This window comes from Peromyscus californicus, unplaced genomic scaffold (genome assembly GCF_007827085.1).
Source record: "Peromyscus californicus insignis strain IS unplaced genomic scaffold, ASM782708v3 Scaffold_7__1_contigs__length_154581171, whole genome shotgun sequence".
Classification (NCBI taxonomy): Eukaryota; Metazoa; Chordata; class Mammalia; order Rodentia; family Cricetidae; genus Peromyscus; species Peromyscus californicus.
The window spans coordinates 31,741,344-31,762,956 of NW_026294595.1; positions in this window are offsets into that span (position 1 = coordinate 31,741,344).

Sequence of the window (21,613 nt, forward strand, 5' to 3'; positions counted from 1 at the left end):
CTTCTATGATGTCACATTTTTGGATTCTTAATGTAAGCATTGAAACTCAGATGGAAAGGTATCCTGGAGTTGGGACCCAAGGGATACCAGAAAGTCACTGTAAGTGTAGCAGCTTACAGCTCTGCTCCACGGAAAGGTTCCCGAAAGCAAGTGTAACGAAGAAGCAGCCATCCTCCCCTGGATTCTTCCTTCCCAATAAATCCCTTGTGTGAGGTTTCTTGTTCAGTGTGACACTTTTGTCTGAATGGAGCTCAGCTTTAACAAGTTTCTCTGGAGTGGAGCAGAGCAGAACAGTAACACTTTTGCTGAGGAAACTTTCCCCTAGCAGAGCAGACTTGTTATACTTACATTGGGGAACCTTTCCCTGAAGCAGAAATGTAGGCTGCTCTTCTTACAGTGACTTTGTGGTGTTCCTTGGCTTCCAACTTCCAGGGCACCTTTCCTTCTGAGTTCCAATGCTTATACTAAATATGAGTGAGATTGTGTCAGATTTGTTTTTCATTGTTTGACTTATTTTAACATAATCTCAAATTTCATTTTAGTTAACCTAATCTCAAACTCCACCAATGCTGTCACTAATGGCAGGCTTTTGTTCTTTTTATGGCTGACTGGAGTAATGAGTCCCCAGACCTTAGCACAACTGATGTCATGACAGAAGTACCATCAAGGCCATGGAACCCAGCACACAGATAGCGCCACCTGCCAACACAAGAACAAGTTCCTAAACCACTCATGAATGTCCATAGTTCTTGGAAAGTCCCTAAATATACTAACCTTCCTTTTTAGCTTCTGTAGTTCCACTTCTGGCTCACTGTTCTCGGTAACTGAGGCGTGTCAACCTCGGATGGGGTTTTTGTGAATTTAAAGCTCCACTTGAGAAAGGCTGGAGATTGCACTAGCATGCTGAATGCAGTGTAGTCACCGGCTGGCTAACAAAGACTTTCTATTGGCTTGGACCTGTGTCCCGGAAATCTTCTCTGGCTAATACCTCCCAACACTGGTATTACATGGTTTATAAGAACCACATATTATCTGTTCATCCGTTGATGGGTACTGGGTTATTTCCATTCATTGGCTATTGTGAATAGTGCTGCACAGGACATGAGAGTACAGATGTCTACTTAGCATATTTTTCTAGTCTATTTTAATTCATCTAACTTGTTACAATGATATGTATATTCTGGAATTAAATATATTCCTTAATTGACTGTTCTATAGTGTCTTTAAATTTTAGCTAGGAGACATCATAATATCAATAGAAAATGGATACTAACAAAATTCTGTGTCCAGAATTATTATGATCTCATGGTGAAAGGTAAAAAGCTTAGTGGACTGCAAGCCTTAAAATGAAGGGCTGTTCAGACTCATTGGGAAAGAGATAAAGAATGTATTTTGGTATATTATGTGAAGTAGCATAAAGAAACAAAAGACCTCTTCCCGGAGCCTTTTTCTTTTGCAGCTCTTAATATTTTTTTCTTTATTCTGTATGTTTAGTAGTTTGATTATTATGTGCATAATGGGGAAATCTACAGAGACAACTGAACCAAGCTCAAAGGAACTCACAAACTTTAGACCGGCAGCTGTGGAACCTATATGGGATTGGACTAAACCCTCTGCATGCAGTAGACAGTTGTGTAGATGGGTCTGTTTGAGGGGCCCCTGGTAGTGTGATCTGGATCTTTCCCTGGTGCATGAACTGGCTTTTTGGATCCCATTACTTGTGATTGCACACCTTGCTCACCTGATAAAGTTGGGAGGGGCTTGATCCTGCCTCAACTGAATGTACCATGCATAGCGGTCCCTCCATACAAGAACTTAACCTGTTGGAGGAGGGGATGAAGTGGGGGGAAGGAGAGGGGAGCAGGAGGAGGCATGAGAGGGGGATCTGTGGTTGGTATGTAAACTGAGTAAAAAAAAATTAAAAAAAGAAGCAAAAGACTGGATGAGAGGTGGTAGGAAAATTAAGATCTATATTTGGGACAGAAGTTTTAAATTCACGTCCAAAGACCTTTGAAAGAAATTGATTTTGGAAGAGAATTTAGAGAGCAAATACTTTCTGCTCCTGTCCCTTCATTTGTAAGCTACCAATGTTTTCTTAGGATGTAATTAAATTAAACAGATGTCTAATCTGTTCTAGTGCTCTGTCCTGTTCCTTTCCCTACAGGACTTGCTTTCCTCATCTTCTTTCTCACCAGTGCTTGTTAATTGCAGACTAATGGCTTCCATTGTGACTTCTCCTTCAGGTATTTAGTGTTCTTTGGTCATATTCACCCACTGTTTCCTTCTCTCATCCCCCTTTTCATTGACTGCTGGTTTTCTTTCTGAATAGCTCCCCTCTGTGCTCACTTTATTTTCTTTCCTGTGCTACTTTTGGCTTGTAGAGTGTTTGTTCACAAGTTTCCAAAGGAAAAATGTTATCCCTGCAGTGGCACAGGTATTAAAGAGATTTGGCACTGTGAGATTCACAGAGCTATCTAGAACTGTGCTCATTTTAAAGAATAAAAATTGAAGAGTGTTTAGGTTTTACTTCATTACTGTAACCTTTCTTTAAAAGAATAGCAATGGCAAGATAGTGTTTGCAGAATGGTGTGCAATAAGAAAAACATAGCCTTGAGGGAGTTGTCAGGAACCCAGATAGGCGAACTGAGTTTTAAAACACTGAGAGATAGAGCACAGTGGGGAAATACGACTAACACTGAGGAGCCGAGAGAGTGCTAATCCATTTCCTTGGACTTTCTGAACTGCAGACTGAGATGTGGGTGGACTGGAAAAGGTCCATTGTGATAAAGTTCGGATCTGAGTTGAACAAGTGGGTAAGTTTCTAGACATGAGCACTCCACCTTCTTCTGGGAGCTTTAAATTAAATCATTGCTAACAAGGCAGGCAGCTCAGGTCAGTAGGTTACACAGCCCTCTCCACATCTACTTAATATGATTTTACTGTAATTGCATATAGTGTCTTATCCCCAGGAGAATTAGTAGGAAAGCCTTCAGGGGAAATCTCTTCAGACCCAGGCCCCAAACAACTGCAGACTTTGACAACACTCTGCAAACTTGAGGCTATATTCTTTTGTAGCATCACCCCTAGAATACTCCAGGCCAAACAAACAAACAAACAAAAATATGTTGGGTTCTCAGAGCTTTGAAAACTTTTATTTCATTTGTTGTTTCTTATTTTATCATTGTTTTACATCAAGTCATACTTTATTGGTCACAATGTATTACATTTCCACAACTGAGTTCAGTCACTGTTGTAAGTAAATAAACTCTTGTCTTCCTCTTCCCATTTTACTGTTCATAACATAGAGTCACAGATTGAGATTTGCAAATAAAACAGAAAAATGATAATACTGATTATTACCTTATGACAATTTAGCTTTGATGCTTATTCTAGAGGCTAGGATGTAAAAAACGCATATTTGAAAGAGAAGAACTGAGTGTTGATCCCTCAATGGGATCTAGGTATGGAATTGTTGTTTTTGAAACAATAAGAAAGCAAAATGAAGCCAGGGGGTGGTGGTGCATATCTCTAGTCCCAGCACTCGGGAGGCAGAAGCAGGCTGATTTCAAGGCTAGCCTGGTATACAGAGCTAGTTCCAGAATAGCCAAGGCTACACACAGAGAAAAAGCAAAATGATATGAAACTCTATGTAGACATTCTAGTCACTTGGTTCATGAACAAAATGCTATGCTATACTGTTTTTTCATTAGTTTAAACAATAGGCCAAAGCAGAAGTGTGCAGTACATGTGAGACACACACACACACACACACACACACACACACACACACACACACACACACACACACACGCACACTGGATTATACATGTGTGCTCTTAGTCTTCTGTGAGTACTTTATTGTAAAACCTACCCACATGCCCACACCATGGCGTGGCTGCTCAGCTTCTAATTATTGCATTTGTGTCAGCTAATTTGTTTTGATTTCATTTTGAGTAAGTTGGCTGCAAAGGAGTTTCATTTTCATCACTTACAGTCTTAATGCATTTTCTTTCTCTTTTGAAAGAAATCAGGCAAAAAATATTGTTACTGAATTTATGCATCATGAACAAGCTCTGAATTTATTTGCTGCTCTGAGATGTTTTTATCTCCTCAAGGTGCAGAAATGCTTAATTTTGCTTATATGAATAAAAAGTCTCTTAGTACAGCTTTTAAACAGTTGTTGAAACTAGCTTTTATGTCTTGAAAACTTTACTTTTCAATTCCTTTAATCCATGAGTATAAAGAGATGAGCTTTGTGTGGAATGAAATGGTGTGACTAAAAGCTCCCCATAGCAAAGCCCCATATTCTTCTAGTTTGAGTTTTCATGCAATTAGTGTAAAGAGGAAAGAAGACCATGGCAGACTAGCACTCAAAATCAGCAGGTAGCCCATGGGAACAAATGCACACTTACAGCTTATATGAATTTGGTTTTCCAGGAATGAATTTATACTTACTTTGGGAACTGTGGAGTGGATTGAAGGAAAGAAGGAAAGGAAGAAGGAAGGGAAGAAAAGAAAGAGGTAAGAAGAAAGGGGGAAGAGAATGATGAACCATCATTCTTGCTTTGTTTTTTCCTAGTTAAATGTCCCTTATCATTTTCCACATCTATAAAGTTGGGCGTCTGAAATACGGCCTCTCAGTTTGCTTGGCACTGCATTCCCTTACTCACCTATTAATCTAAATAAATGGCATCAGTGTTTTCACACTGGCTCTTCAAAGGTCTAGTGGCTCACATGAGCTTGTTAGTTATGAAAGGGTACATGGTATGATGGGAATAGAGAAAATCTGTTTGAGACCCAGACATTCCTTAAACCACTTTGTCCTGAGACTTAGCATCCTCAGCTGTAAATCAAAGGGCACTCGCTTCCCAGGTAGCATTGACTAGATTAAATATATTTGTGGGCATCAGCCTTTAGCACAGTATCAGGATTTCAGGCATGGAACATGTTCTTATGCATGAAAAAATATTTTACTAGATCTTCCTGTACCCTACTGAGTGAGGATTAGCATGCATTAATAGCCAGAACACAGATTAATTGAATTTTACAATTTGAGAAGACCCGTGAATCTTTTTAGTTCAATTCTCTCCTTCTACAAATGAAAGGAAAAGAGCCACTGGTTTTGGGATTGTGAAAGCTGCTCAGTTGCAAAGCGATGAGGAGCCTCTGTCATGAAAACTAGTCTGAGCTATCTTCCTTGATACATCTGAAGCCCGGAAACCCAGGATGATAGACAGGCACAACATAACTTTCTCTGTTTTGATATCCCAGAGTTTATTGTTTTCAAAAAAATGTAGATGCTCCCTGTGGACTATTTGTAGAGTAAAAGTAGATTCTCACACAGATGTAATGGTAGTTCCAGAGGAATCACAATGAATATCTGAACCATAGGAGAGCAAATTAGGTCCTCAGCAAGCTTATGTCCTTAGTAACACGGTTGACATCTTCACAGTTTGTCATATGCTCTGAGGAATGCAGGCCTACTTCCTGTCTATGTGAATGGAATTGCTAATTTGTTAATAACTTCCTTGAGCTTCCATACAACACTGACTTAGAATGTTTCTTTGGGAAGATGATGCAGTCACTGGCTTATTGTCAAGTTTTTCCAGGTATGCTAAGAATGTCTATGAAGGTACACAGGATCCCTGAGCTTCTGAAAGCTACATAATGGCTCTAAATCTGCCCACTTTGCTCCCACTTAACTAACCTTGAAATCTTCAAAAAAGCCGCATTAACTATTTATGATCTGAATGTCTGTGTCCATCCCCACCTATTAATTCTTGAACTATAATCGCTAGTGCAATATTGAGAGATCAGAACTTTGAGAAGGTGGGTAGGTTGTAAGAGCTGAGCCTTTCTGAATGGGATTAGTCTTCTCATAAAAGAATTTCCAACCGAATTATTGTCCGACACCTCTGCCGTGTGAAGATTAGTGACAAAACAGAGAGAGCCTTCTGCAGATATAGAATCTCATAATGCAAGGACATATTAATGTCCTTGCAGTTGTATTATTGGGAGCCCTGGTAAATTCCTAGTTTGGGGATCCAAAGGCTTAAGAGCTCTATACATAGACCTCTAGGGATATCCAGATATCCCTCATGTGAATGCGTTTCCCATTGTTATTCTGTTTTCCAAATTCTCTTGTAAAGGTTTTCATTTTAAGTTTTAAATTTTTTCTCATTGTTCAAGTAGTACCAACTCAAGATTATCTACATAGACAAAAATATATAATTATATTATGGTTGGAAATGTATACTTATGTCTGGAAGCATAGACTTGATTTCAATTTTTTTTTCTTCAATAAGACTGAGAAAACACATATGCATTTCAAAAGGAAGTCAACTAATGAAAAGTTAAGAGAAGTCAAAGTATATAAAAATATATTTATGATTTGGGTTGCTTTATCTGGGGTTTATGAGAGAAGGACTGGCATGAGAGTGGGTAGGGAAGGGAATAAGTACTAATGATAGTAAGTGAAGATTATTTAGAAATTTCTGCATCTGGCCAGAAGTCAGCAAACATCTTCTATAAATGGTCAGATAGTACTTTAGGAGTATTTTAGGTGCTATGGTCCAAGCAGTCATTGTTATGAACATTCATTTGTCATGTTACTGTAAAAGTGGCCACAAGGGTATATAAGGGTATGTAAACAAATGGGCATGACTCTGCTTCATTGCAACTCCGTTTACAAAATCATACTGAAGGCTAAGTTTGGACCACTGGCTGTTGCCCAGTAACCTTGGCAGTTGATTACTACTGCACTCAGAAACAGCAGTGGAACCGGAGAGCCGGCAGAAAGGGTTGGCATAACTACATGTGGTTTAACACCTATTTTGTGTTCCATGATATTCTACATGGGGAAAGTTAGTGGTGCAAAACAGACTATTTTTCCCAAGTGCAGTTTTCATTACAGGAAAATTGAAAGTATAAGCTTATTATGTAGTTCACCTTTAATTGGGAAAGGGAGACAAAAAAGTTGGCATGGGGAAGGGGGTTGATAAAAAAATATGCACTTTGTTTTGCAAAGTATTCGTGCCTGAGGAGAGCTGGTTAAGGATTGTGTACAAAGCATTTGATTCACTAGACAAGCTTCTTTTTCACACACTAATTCACTTTTAAGCCTATAAACTTGTTACAATATGTTTTCTGATTAACATAATGTATAGAAAATGATCAATACACCTAAGAAAATGTTTCTCTATGAACAATCCAGAGCCTAAGACAGATAATTCATTTGTACAGGGTGAATAAAGTGACCATTCCATGAACTGTACAAGAACTCTGTTAAGGAAGAAAAATGAAGAGATGTTGTTGTCTGTAGACACTACAGAGAGATCCTCTTCTAGGTCAAGTGGTGATTTTCACAGGAAGGTGCAGTCATTTCTTGGTCTGTGGAAAATGTGAAGAGGATTTCAGTTTATTAGGAGATCTTGATTGGTTCTTTCTAGTTGACCTTTGCCAGGGCTCTGTATTTGTGTGGCTGCACATTCAGTCAGCCAAGTAAGGAGACTCTTCTTTATGAACAGTTAGGAGTGACGGAGGGTTGTTGCTGTAGTAATGCAAAGGAGGCTTGTTTCCAGCTACAGCATGTGTTGAAGGTGAGTGTGATGGGCAGTAATGATGCCAGATGGTGGCAAACTGACAAGGATAGCAGAAGAGCAGGTAGGCAGTCAGCTTGTGAACCATTTCCATTCCTGAACAACATTTAGAAAGTTTCTTCTGTAATCTTACAGTTCTTTGTATATAAGAATCCAATTAATGGCAATGTAGTCCACATTTTCTATGGGGTAAAATTTCCCTTAAATTTGTCAGAGTTGGAGAATATAAGGATGATACTTCTTTCCAGTTGTGTGTGTGGAGCTTTTATTCTTTCAGATCATCTCTCTGTATATGTAAATATGTACATTTAGTGTAGGAAGTGTGTGTGTTTGTGTGTATGTGTGTGGGGGAGGGGGGACACACATGCATCCTGATCATAACATTTTATTGGTGAAATTATTAAGGCCACTCCACGTAGTTAAAAGGAGATTTATTTAATGGCGTAACTTACAAATTAAGGGATAGGTAGGTCGCGGGGTCTGGGGAAGGTGTATCGCAATCCAGCGGTGTTCTCTGGAGCTCTGCTTGGCTCACCTCCACCATCCAAGGTCCCGAAACAGAGAAAAAGCACTGGCCCATCCAGATCTCGGGTCTCCAGACGCCTCCCTTGGCCCCACCTTGTAGGCATGACAGTTGCCGAAGTCTCAATGGGGGTTGGAACTTCCAGATCAAAGCTGGAATGGCTACCCACTACATCTCCCCCTTTTTGTCTAAATAAGAGAATTCTAAGCTAATTCAAGACTATATACAAAGGAATGGTTATCAAATATTGTCCAGGAATAATGAGGGATAATGACCTAGATAAGATGGAACTACAACCAATACAAACAATATCAAGCAAGAAACACATATTAAAATCCAGAGAAGTATAGAGCATAGGTAAATGGCATGTTACAAAGATCATTCCAAAAGGTGTCCTATCCTAAAGAACCTGAATCTAATACTTAATATGTTCTATCTACTAAGTTGTAACTATAACTGCTAGTCTTCAATCCCATCAAAGACCTGAGAAGGAATATAATGGTATGTGAGAAATGGTAGATGGATGCAAGCAACTTTCGGGAATCTTGCGAGAGTAGACCGAGACAGCTGGCAGCCTGGACAGTCACCTAATGTTTCTCAGCATTGTTGGTGCATTCAAATTAGCTACAGGTCTAAAGTATCTGACAGACCATTTTCAGAAGCAGGAATTCTGAAAGACCATCTTACCCTGTCTTGGCAGAGTACAGTGGTCGCTTTCCTTGTGTCCCGCTTGTCCAGAAAGGACAGCATTGCATTTGTACTGTCAGCCGTTGAGGCAAGGGCAGTTCTTTGCCCAGTAGGCCATTTTGTGCCAAGAAGACAAACTTCCAAATGGAAATGTCTTAGAAGCCCAACATTCTCTCGGGATCAAATTGGTGCAGCCAGGAGCAATTGTATGTCACGTCAACAGAATTCTAAGTTATTTAAATGCCATATTCTCTAGGTCTATGAAGTATTTGAAGATTACCTGTCCATCTGACCTATGTATCTGTAAATCTGGATAACCTAACTAATGTAACTATAGAGATGACAAGCATAGGTGACTATAAATCTATAAGTCTTATCTACCAAAATAACCTAAGGACTAAGGCTTCACGTAAACAGGGTAAACAGTCTATAAGCAAATGTATGGTAAAGAACGATGACTTCAAAATTGTGACAATACACAAGATATTTATAACAGAGGTAGGAATATATAGTGTGATATGCAATATGACAATAATCTTAAATATATATCAATATACAGAATATCCTAAACAGAAGTAGAACATACATAAAGTATGACAGATATAAATTTACATTTGTATCAATATACAAATATTTCAAATAAGGGTAGAAATATATGTACATTATTAACAAATATAGTTCTGTATTTGTATCAATATACAAATTATCTTAAACAGGAATATAAAAATAGTTTACATTTGTATCAACATATAAGAATCCATAACAGTGCAAATTACAGTGCAAATTATCTAAGGCTGCTATTTTACTAAATTTGTTTACTAGTATATACAATAATCTACCATAATATCTTATACCTATCCATTCCATTTCTTCTTTTCCCTTTTTTCTCTCTCTTTTTTTTTAGAATACTGAGTCTAATATTTTCTTCCACCCCCAACCCTATAACCATCATCTATAACCCTGAGAATTATGAAACCTAAGGGAGAAGGGGCATCGTTTTCTTAGAATTGCTTCCTGCTGTTTAGGAGGTGATGTTATCTCTGTTGGGTACTGTGAGAAAGCTCAGATAGTTAAATCTCAGTTAGACTAACTGTAGGTTCTGCAGCAAGTCTTAGAGTAATAGGTAAGATTGTCTGAAATTCTGGCAAGAAGTGTAGTATGATGATGATTACCATGGCATCATTCTGGATTGGGTAGAGTTGCTGTTGTTGGGGCCCCATCTTCCTTCTGGAGACTTCCGAGATTGCTATTGGAAAAACTTATTTGTTATCAAAATGGAAGGTTTGGATTTAAAGAGGAAATAGCATGTAAGAAAGGATTCTGAGAAATTAAGAGTAAGCATGGAGAGAATTAGAATCTAGAGAACAATGGTCCCTTTTTATTGGTTTCCTTCTGTCCCACACCAGAGGGCTCTTCTGATATGGGACTGAAGAATCTCTCAAACTTTTCTTTTAGCAATATGGTTGGGTTTAGAGAAGGAGTGAGCCAATTCCATCTCCAAAGCCAGCTTGGCTTATAATTGAATTGGAACCACAACTTTTCTAGATTGATAGAGAGCTAGATGTTAGACAGTGAGATTTTACAGATTGGTACCAATAGATTCTTTCAAAACATCCAGATATCCAAGGCCTTATGATTTTTGGAAGATGGGTATTTCCATTATCCTGGAAAGACAAAAACAGAACCCTACCCCAACCTTTGATTGTTAAATTTTTCTTACAACTTGTAGAGATGTCACATTGGTGGATGATCTTTTACTTCTCATCATCAAGGGGTTTTTCCTGTTCGAATCGAATTTTTATTAATTTTGTTGGTATCTATAGCTTTTCTTCTCCTGCAGAAACAAAGGCAAAAACCCTTCCCCAATGTAGAACATAAACAGGTTTCCATTCTGAGGTCAGCACATCCTTGAAATAAACCAGTTGGTTTAGCTCAGGAGTTTTGTCTGTCGTCCAATGTCTCTCCGCAGCTGTTGTTCCTTTCTCATCAGCATTGAGAAAATTCAAGGTTAATAAAGCACTAAGCAATCTATTTTTAGGAGTCATTGTTACCTGTTGTTGTTTATTTACATATCCTTTAAAGTTCGATTGGATCTTCCTATGACTGCTTGGCCTGTGGGATTGTGTGGTATACCTGTAACATGCTTTATAGTGTAATAAGCAAAGAATTGTCTCATTTTATTGGAGACAGCTCAGTCAGTAGAGCATGAGACTCTTAATCTGAGGGTTGTGGGTTTGAGCCCCACGTTGGGCGCCAGATATTGGTGAAATTATTAAGGCCACTCCACGTAGTTAAAAGGAGATTTATTTAATGGCGTAACTTACAAATTAAGGGATAGGTAGGTCGCGGGGTCTGGGGAAGGTGTATCGCAATCCAGCGGTGTTCTCTGGAGCTCTGCTTGGCCCACCTCCACCATCCAGGGTCCCGGAACCGAGAGAGAGCGCTGGCCCATCCAGATCTCGGGTCTCCAGACGCCTCCCTTGGCCCCGCCTTGTAGGTGTGACAGTTGCCGAAGTCTCAATGGGGGTTGGAACTTCCAGATCAAAACTGGAAAGGCTACCCACTACATATTTTACTAGTGACAGTGTACCACAAGGTTCTGTGACAGATCTGGGAAATAATTGCTGTAAATATATATAAGCTCTCAGTTGTATTGTTGTATGTCTTTAGATGACCTAGCCCTCAAGAAGGCCAAGGAAAGATAGTTTCACAGTGTGGAGGAAAAACAGAAAGAGTATTTTTGACTCATTTATGATCTTTCTGCTCTAATATTTTAAATGGCTACTGTCAATTGTGTACTGATAGTCAGAATTATGCAAGAGTGATGCATGCATCTTTTGGAGGAGGGAAAGGGTGTCTACAAAGGCAGAGCTGAAGGAAAGTCAGGGAAGAGGAAGAGCTCAGAGTAAACCCAGCTACCAAAGCTGTCACCACTGCTTGTTATCCAGTTTCCAACCTGCTTTCTTATCCAAAGGAACTCTGATGTATTAAAGTGTGGATTTCCTCTAAATGACTCAGAGGAACTGAATTCATCTCAACTCTGTTTTGGATTCTGGTCCACCTGTGAGATTTCCACTGACTTGAATTAATACTTGAAATATATGCATTTTTCAGTCTTACCTATAGAAATTCTGATTCCTCAGGTCTGAGTGGGGCTTTCAGAAACCTGCGTTTACTGAAAAGTTACTGCAGACATTTCATATCATTACAGAACGTGCAGTGAACACTGATTCAGGCTCACTGGTACATGACGAAACCCTGGTGGCTTTTATCCATTCAGCATGGACTGGTGACTTCAGTTGATCCCCGCTGACTAACGGAAACGTTAGGTATTTATTTCAAAGTTTTTGCAAGAGCCTCTTCTCTTTATTGAAAGTGGGGCTAATGAGCCTCAGGATGACGCCAGTGTGTGCCTATGAAAGTGGCAAAAGCAAATGAGTTGGGGATTTTAGTAGCAAAATAACCATCAGTCATCTGACCCTATAGCTGGCCAGCATTCACTTCTTGTCATGCCTCTGTCAGGATCCCTATTTGTTAAGCAAGTCATGGTTCTTGTTCCTTGCAGAATACTTTCTAAGTTCAGTTACTTGTGATGTTTTGCACAAGGTAAACTCTTGCAATTGGAGAAACAAACATCTGCTAAAAGTGTTTACCAACTCACTACTATTATAATAATAACAGTATGCTATCCATCCATATCATTTCTCTATGAGAATAAGTTTGGAACTCCGAAAGAATGGTTAATTCTGTAGTGGACCTTACAGGTGTGTGTGTGTGTGTGTGTGTGTGTGTGTGTGTGTGTGTGTGTGTGTGTGTATGTTTGGTATGGATATGTTTGTGTGTGCTTTTCTAACCATAGATGATTCATAACACATTGAACCCTGTGAAGCCTGGTTGCAGGATCCTCCTTAGCCATATAAGAGAAGTGAATATTCGTGCTCACCTTGAGAAAACTTAGCTCACTCTGAGCTCCTTTTCATGTAGTTTTCTTCAGGACTATCATTTTGGAGCATTGTCCCCTCCTTTAACAAGCATAGCCAAGTTTCTGTTCTTCCATTGAGCACTGAGAAACACCAGCCATAGTAAGTGGGCATGAATTCCCAGAAACCATTGAAAATACTAGGATTCCTATATTACTCAAATTCTGGGTGGTGAAAAGATGGTATTTTAAAGGACCACTAGACCACTATAAATGTGGTAGTGTAGCTAGAGTTTTTCTGGTTCTGCCTGGCCCATGGTCAGGACAAATCTCTCTCACCCGCCAGTCCCCGCAGCCACTTAGACCCAACTGAGTAAACACAGAGACTTATATTGCTTACAAACTGTATGGCCACAGCAGGCTTCTTGTTATCTAGTTCTTATATCTTAAATTAACCCATTTCTATTAGTCTATAAGTTGCCACGTGGCTCGTGGCTTACTGGTACCTTACATCTCGCTTTTCATGGCAGTGGCTGGCAGCGGCTCTCTGACTCAGCCTTCCTGTTCCCAGAATTCTCTTCTCTGCTTGTCCTGCCTATTCTTCCTGCCTGGCCAATCAGTGCTTTATTTATGAACCAATCAGAGCAACACATTTAACATACAGAACATCCCACAGCATGGTAGTGTGTGTGGTATAAATAAATAATCCTATTTATTGGTGTAAACAAATATTGAAATCCATAACATGACAGTTCTGCTCACATGGCAAGGTAATATGTAACACTAACTACCTCTCAGAGACCTTTAATAACTTCTCATTTCCTCCAGCTCAGACTTTCACACTTTGAGAAGCCCCTTGAGTTACTAGAATGCCAGTGCAAACAAGCAAACAAGGATCCACTCAGGAACATTCCCAGGCACACAGTTCTGTGACCCACATGTGGCTCATATATTGGAATGAGGGAATTATGGACAACTTGGATCCAGTGAAATATTTCTTAATGTGCGGTAAGTGATGGTTAACACAATATTAAACATGAAATGAATCAGTGTTCTTGACAAGGCTTCCCCATTTTGTATCACATGATGTCACTCCAGTCTTGGATAGAATATGCATCAGGAGTGCTATCTACTGCATGTGCTGTCATTCTATCCAGCACCAATGAGTATTGGCTGAAACATCTTGGTATATCATGAATCGCAGTGTTTTTACACACAGGAAGTCCCTCTGTCTTTTACAGAAACATAATTATTTACTTATAGAACAACAAGACTTAAATTTTTTCTGTTCTCATTCTCTTGTATATAAGTACCAAATTGGAAATTTTTGGATTGTACAGTATTTGGTTGTTTTTTTCTTTTCTTTTCTTTTCTTTTTTTGAGACAGGGCTTCTCTGTGTAGCTTTGGGACCTGTCCTGGATCTCGCTCTGTAGACCAGGCTGGCCTCAAACTCACAGAGATCTGCCTGGCTCTATCTCCCCAGTGCTGGGATTAAAGGCGTGCGCCACCACCCTGCTCAGTGTTTGGTTTTTGAAATTATTCTTTTAGTTACTGATTTTAGTTTCACTTAATAAAATGTGAAGGTTTTGGAGAGATACTTTGCTCAGAGGGTAAAGTACTTGCCATGCAAGCATAAGGACCTGAATTTGAATCAATTAAAATCTGTGTGCACTAATTGTAGGCTGTAACCCTAGTGCTGAGGGGACATGGTGGATCACAGGACCCACTGGCCAGCCAGTCTAGCTCAAAGACTTAGTTCCAGATTAAGACTTTGTTTCAAAATCTAAGGTAAGATAATTAAAGAAGACATCTGATGGTTCTCTGACCGCCACATGCACACACATGCAGATCACACATACACACACATACATAATAAATACACACAGGTACATAAATGTCAATGAATAATTTTGGGTTGAAATAAACACAGAACTTCTGGATTGATCCTAAGCATACTTCTGCCAGCATTTTTTTTAACTATATATTTATGAAAAGTGGCCTTCTCAATGGTGACAATTATAAATCAAAATATCAATCATATTTAAATTTTTTAAACCATACAGGTGTTTTACATATATATTATGCTTCCTGGTTTTATGTTTTTATGGGAATTTCTGCATGTGTGTGAACATGTGTGTGTTTCTGTGTCTATCTGTGTTTCTTGTGCTTTTTGGGGGCTGCTTTTCTTCTATTTGTCTGTTTGTTTTATACTATTCTGGTTTGCTTTTTTTTATATTATTTTATTATTAGTTTTTAGAAGCCTGTTTGTTTTAGAAGGTATGGGGATTTAGATGGGAGGGGAGGTGGGAAGGATCCTGGAGGAAATGAGAGAGGGGAAACTGTAATCAAGATATATTGTATTAAAGACTCTGTCTTCAATTAGAAAAATAGAAAAAAAATGAAGATGCTCAATGTCCTGTACTATCAAATACTCAGGCATTTGCTTTTCATGTAAAAAATAAACACATCTACCTCATTAGTAGGAAAATTTGCTTTTGTCCTTAATATATGGTAAATTTGTAAGTATGCAAGAACTGCTTTAAAATGAATTTCTTTATTTTCAGTGAATGTGTGGCTTATGTAAACTTATATACTCGTTGTTACATGAGTATTTCTCAGGTGGAAAAAAAAGGTCATGAATGGAAAAAAATGTAAACAACCCAACTCTATTGAAGAGGACTGGACATGGTTGAAGTATGCAGAAAGTAAGATTGGCAGGTGATGCAAGCCAGGGTAACTTGTTTTCCCCTGTATGATCCTAGGGAGAGGAGGAAGTTGCTAAAAGGAAAAGATTAGAAGAAGCATATGAACCAGGTGTCCTAACCACCTTGCCAACTCCATAAGGAGTATTCATACAGAGAGGAACATGGAGTTTGGATGGTGTTTTGATCACTTCAATGCAAGTTTGACACCCTCACGTGTGGCTTGGCTTTTCTGTAAGCGATTACCTGGAGGTAGGGTCTCTTTTAAAAAAAAAATGGTTAATATAGGAAAGTAAGCCCTAATTCTTCTTTCAACTTCAAAGTACCAATTGAAATTTATTATTTTCTCTGTCATTGGGCGATCCCCGTGTCTGTCTTGGGGTCCTGTTTTCCAGGTAGCCTTCCTGGTGATGTGAGTAGCAGACAAGTCATCCTTGTTCCACATCTAGTATCCTCCTATGAGTGAGTACATACCATGTTTGTATTTCTGAGTCTGGGTTACCTCACTCAGGATGATTTTTTCTAGATCCATCCATTTGTCTGCAAACTTCATGATGTCATTGTTTTTCTCTGCTGAGTAGTATTCCATTGTGTATATGTACCACATTTTGTTTATCCATTCTTCAGTTGAAGGGCATCTAGGTTGTTTCCATGTTCTGGCTATTACAAACAATGCATGAGTGGGGGTAGTGAAAGGCGAGGGTTGAGGGAAAGAGAGCTTGGGGGAGCGGGAGATCCCAGCTGGATCAACAACAGAGAGGGAGAACAAGGAATAGGAGACCATGGTAAATGAAGACCACATGAGAATAGGAAGAAGCAAAGTGCTAGAGAGGCCCACAGAAATCCACAAAGATACCCACACAATAGACTGCTGGCAATGGTCAAGAGACAGTCCGAACTGACCTACTCTGGTGATGGGATGGCCAAACACCCTAATTGTCGTGCTAGAAACCTCATCCAACTACTGAGGGATCTGGATGCAGAGATCCATGACTAGGCCCTGGGTGGATCTCTGGGAGTCCAGTTAGCGAGAATGAGGAGGGTTTATATGAGCGAGAATTGTTGAGACCAAGGTTGGATAAAGCACAGGGACAAATAGCCAAATGAATGGAAACACATGAACTATGAACCAATGGCTGAGGGGTCCCCACTGGATCAGGCCCTCTGAATGGGTGAGACAGTTGATTAGCTTGATCTGTTTGGGAGGCATCCAGGCAGTGGGACCGGGGTCCTGTGCTCATTGCATGAGTTGGCTGTTTGAAACCAAGGGCCTATGCAGGATTGCTTGGCTCGGCCTGTGAGGAGGGGACTGGACCTACCTGGACTGAGTCTACCAGGTTGATCTCAGTCTGTGGGGAAAGCTTTGCCCTGGAGGAGATGGGAATGGGGGGGGGGCTGGGGGGAAGGTGAGGGGGACGGGAGGGGGGGAGAACAAGGGAATCCGTGACTGATATGTAGAACTGAATTGTATTGCAAAATAAAAAAAAAAAATGAAAAAAAAAGAAATTTATTATTTTATTTGTAGGTTTATCTGAATGATAACTGTTAACAGCACTTTCAAGAGAGATTTTACAATGTTTTGATTAAATTATCTTAAGCATTCAAAAAAGAATTTATAGATTTATTGTACTCAACTTTCTACTTAAGTAGTTCGTCTATCAAGCAAAGTTCCCAAGTACAAATGCACACTTTATAATTATAATGAATTGAACTTATGCATATTTTAATGATTCAGTATCATAACTTCTAAGTCCCCTAACTACTCTAATACAATTTCTACACATCAGTGAACACTCTGGTACATCTCACCCTAAAACTCCAAGTCTGCATCAGTAAGAAATGGGATACTTAAAGAAGCACGAGGATTTATTGTTTACTTCTTTTAATATTTCAATTTCTTTGAAAAGCAAATAAATGCAGAATATTCCTAAGTTTAACACAAAATGATACTTCTGTATGTTATTTTTAATTCTGTTTTTGATTCTCTAATGTCCCAGAATGAGAAACCTCAGCATCACCTGGAAAACTGATAGAAATGCAGGCTCTTGGGAGCCACTGTAAAGCTTCTGGGTCAGAAACGTGGAAATGAAGCTCAAGAGTGTGTTTTAATAAAGCCTGCAGGTACTTTGATTCATGTTCAACTCTGATAACTGTTACATATTTAATTTTGAAGTGCATCCACTGACAATGAGATAATTAAACTATGTAACCATCTGGGGGTTGCCTTCTCACAGGAACTTGCAGTTAAATTCTCCACTGGCCAAGGTTACATCTTAATGAGAATCTTATGTAGGGAGAAAATTTAGGATATTACCTACCCTGAGTTATATTTTTAAAGATTAAAATATGCTTAAATCTGAAAATATGAACTTCATGTAAAATAGTCCCTGATCCCAGATATAATTACTATAGAGCCTACAACTAAGAACTCACTCATTGTTTGTTTTTCATTTCTAATTGCAGCACCTAAGTGATTAGATATAATTTTTCCTTTGCTTGATCCTAGTCTGTATCCCTTTCATGTATGTTTATCACCGGTAGTATTATAATTATTTATAAGTTTCTGTGTAATATCTCCCTATATGATTAAGACACATTGACTTCGATTCTGTTTCCAAAGTGTTGTTTTTCAAGACTCAACACTAAGCAGAAGAAACAGGTTTGTGTTTGAGTTAAAAATGCGTAAAGTGGTGCTGTGCACAATAGAGCAAATCACATGAATAAAAGAGACACAGAAAGTAGCGTTGCTGTAAGGCAACAGAAGACATCTTTTACAGTAAAATATAATGCAAACAGTATCCCCACTCACAGCATTATGCAATAAAGCACTCCTACACTTGAGCAGGAGTAAACAGGAAACCCAACATTTCCTGTGGCTCCTAATGAGCCCCTTGAGGGTATAAAGATTACCTGAACCAACACACTCAGAACAAGGATCAGCAGAAGACACTCATGCTTCAGAGGGGTGGACTATGTACTGTGAAGGGAGGAAGAGAATATGACTCATATCCAGAGTTCCAGATTAAAAAAAGCTGACTTCTTATTTATGATCTAAGAGATAGAGAAGGGTTGGGATAGAGTATTTATATAATGAGAACATGTCAAGAAAATGCCATTATGAACTGTATAAAGTGAGAAAATGCCTACTCCAAGATATGATTGAGGAGAAGTTTTTATTGTAGATATGAGGGAGACTATAGCCAGACGCAACTGGAAAAATCCAGAGCTATAACCAGCAGTCTGAACTGGGCCATGAGTGTAGAGTGTAGAGAGAAAGGGAGAGAGTGAGAAGAAGAAGAAGAAGAAGAAGAAGAAGAAGAAGAAGAAGAAGAAGAGGAAGAAGAGGAAGAAGAGGAAGAAGAGGAAGAAGAGGAAGAAGAGGAAGAAGAGGAAGAAGAGGAAGAAGAGGAAGAAGAGGAAGAAGAAGAAGAAGAAGAAGAAGAAGAAGAAGAAGAAGAAGAAGAAGAAGAAGAAGAAGAAGAAGAAAAAAAAAAAAAAAAAGAAAAGAGTGTGCAGGCAAAGGAGACCAGAAAAGAGGAGCAAGAGAGGAGGGGCCTAGAGAGCACATGGCCAAAATAGCAGAGTTTTATAGAAATCAGAAGCTGGGGGAAGGGAAGCCTATAAGCTAGAGAAGTTTAGGGTAAAGTACAGAGTGAGAAGAGCTGAGAGCAGCCACGGGTACTGAGTGAGCCTGTAGGCCAGGCTGTGCTTTGGCATGCTGATAGCACTTCAGTTAGCCATTTGTTTCTGTTGTACTTGACATGAACCACATCTGCAGGAAATGACTAACATGAGATTAAACTAGTGCAGCACCAACATGTAGGAAACGTAACAAGAGAAACTAAGCAAAAATCATTTTAAAAAAGAAGAAGAAAGAAGGCAGGGAGTTAGGAGAAAATAGTACATTCATTAGCCTTATAAATCTCCACCTTTGGTAAAGACTTTCTTATTTGCCAAACTGAAGGCTTTGGCCCACTGGCTCTTCCATAACATATTTGGTAAGGAAACCACCAGTTGTGTTGGACTGCACCATTTTCCACAAATTCTAGCACCTACAGTCAAATCCTTCTCAACTAGGGATAAGCCTTTCATGAAAGAGATATTGGTAGATGTTGGAGAACATAGTAATAAATTAATGACCCTATGACTAAAGGGAACAGATATGTCATTGGGAAAGGGAAATAGAAGAGATAGATGTGGATGGAAGGGGGTGATGGAATGAATCAAGTGGGAAGCGAGGGAAGGAAAGATAGGGATGTGGGAGAGAAAACAAGGAGAAACATCTAAAATTAAGGGAAATTGGAGGGATACTATGGAAACCTCATACAGTAGAACTTTCTTAAAATATATACATATATGAAGGCAATCTAAATGAAATCACCAAATAATTGAAAAGACAGCCTCAACTGGACGTCTCTTGTCACTAAATGAAGCTTCCAGTACCAGAGTTGGGTTACATTTAATTAAGTTGTTGGCCAAAAGGGTTCCAGTGTAACCCCCAAACAGCCCAGTCTGTTGCAGACTATGGGTTGGTGTCCACAAACTGACAGCAGGGCACCACTGGTGAGGACGACACCTACAAAACTCATTGGACATAGAGAAGTCAAGCTGGTGCCTATGTAGAGCCTTCACCCCTACAGTGTGTTTGGTACAGGAAGATACTCCGCATACTACCAAAGGAGAAACGTAAACATCAACCCAGCCACAAACCCTTTTATTTGTAATGGTGTCCTGCCTAAAAGATATGCTACTACAATGGTGGCACAAAGCTTGTGGGAGTAACCAATCAATATCAGATTTGACTTAAGACCCACTCTATGAGATGAAATCCATACCCAACACTGCTTGGGTGACCAAGAACCTAAGACTAGATAGCCCAAGGACCTCAAGTAAAATCAAATAATACTCTTCTAAATAGATGATAGATAGATAGATAGATAGATAGATAGATAGATAGGTAGATAGATAGATAGATAGATAGATAGATAGATAGATAGATAAAATGACTCTTAATGATGTTCTGCTATACTCATAGATCAGTGTCTTGCTCAGTTATCATCAAAGAAGATTCCTCCTGTAGCAGATGGGAACAAATACAGAGACCCACAGACAGTCATTACGCAGAGAATGAGATACTTGGAACACTCAGGCATGAATGGGATATTTCCATCAAATTTCTCTCCTCAGAGCTCAGGGAGCTCCATGGAAGAGAAGACTAAAAGAGTGCCCTTTGCCTATAAAAGGAACAGACAAATAAATAAATAAATAAATAAATAAATAAATAAATAAATAGAACAAAACAAAACAAACAAACAAAAACCCTGGATGTCAAGAAACAACCCAATTCAAAAATAGGATCTAGGATAGTGCTCTTAAAAGATGAAACACAAATGGCTGAGAAACACTGAAAGAAATATTCAGAATCATTAGTCACCAGGGAAATGCAAATCAAAACTACTTTAGATTTCATCTTACACTAGTCCGAATGGCCAAGATCAATAAAACAAATGACACCTCATGCTGGAAAGGATGTAGGATACGGAGAACACTCATCCATTGTTGATGGGAATGTAAACTTGTGCAGCTTCTATGGAAATCAGTGTGGTAGTTCCTTAGGAAGCCAAGAATAAATCTACCTCAGGTTCCAGCTATACTACTCTTGGGCATATACTCAAAGGTTCTATACTCTACTACAGAGATACTTGCTCATCCAAGTTCATTGCTTCTCTATTCATGATAATCAGAGATTGGAAACAGCCTAGATATTCATCAAGAGATGAATGGATATGAAAATGTGATAATTTATATAATGAAATATTATTTGGCTGTTAAAAAGGAAATTTATGAAGTGTAAAGGTAAATGGATAGAACTAGAAAAAAATCATCCTGAATGAGGTAACCCAGACCCCAAAAGACAAATATTCTAAGTTTTCTCTTATATATGAATGTTGGCTTTTAAGCCTTCAATATGTGTGCTACAATCTGTATAACTACAGAAGTTATATATCAAGTAAGGGCTTAGGGTTGAGGAAGATCTCCCAAAAAGCAGGGGAATAGAATATATAGTCATGGAGAGACAATGGGAGACTGGAGAAGGAAAATTAAATGGAGAAGGGGTGGGAACAGAAAATAGGGGTGAGGGAGGGAATATAAAGAAGTACAACTAACACCAAAGGCTATTTA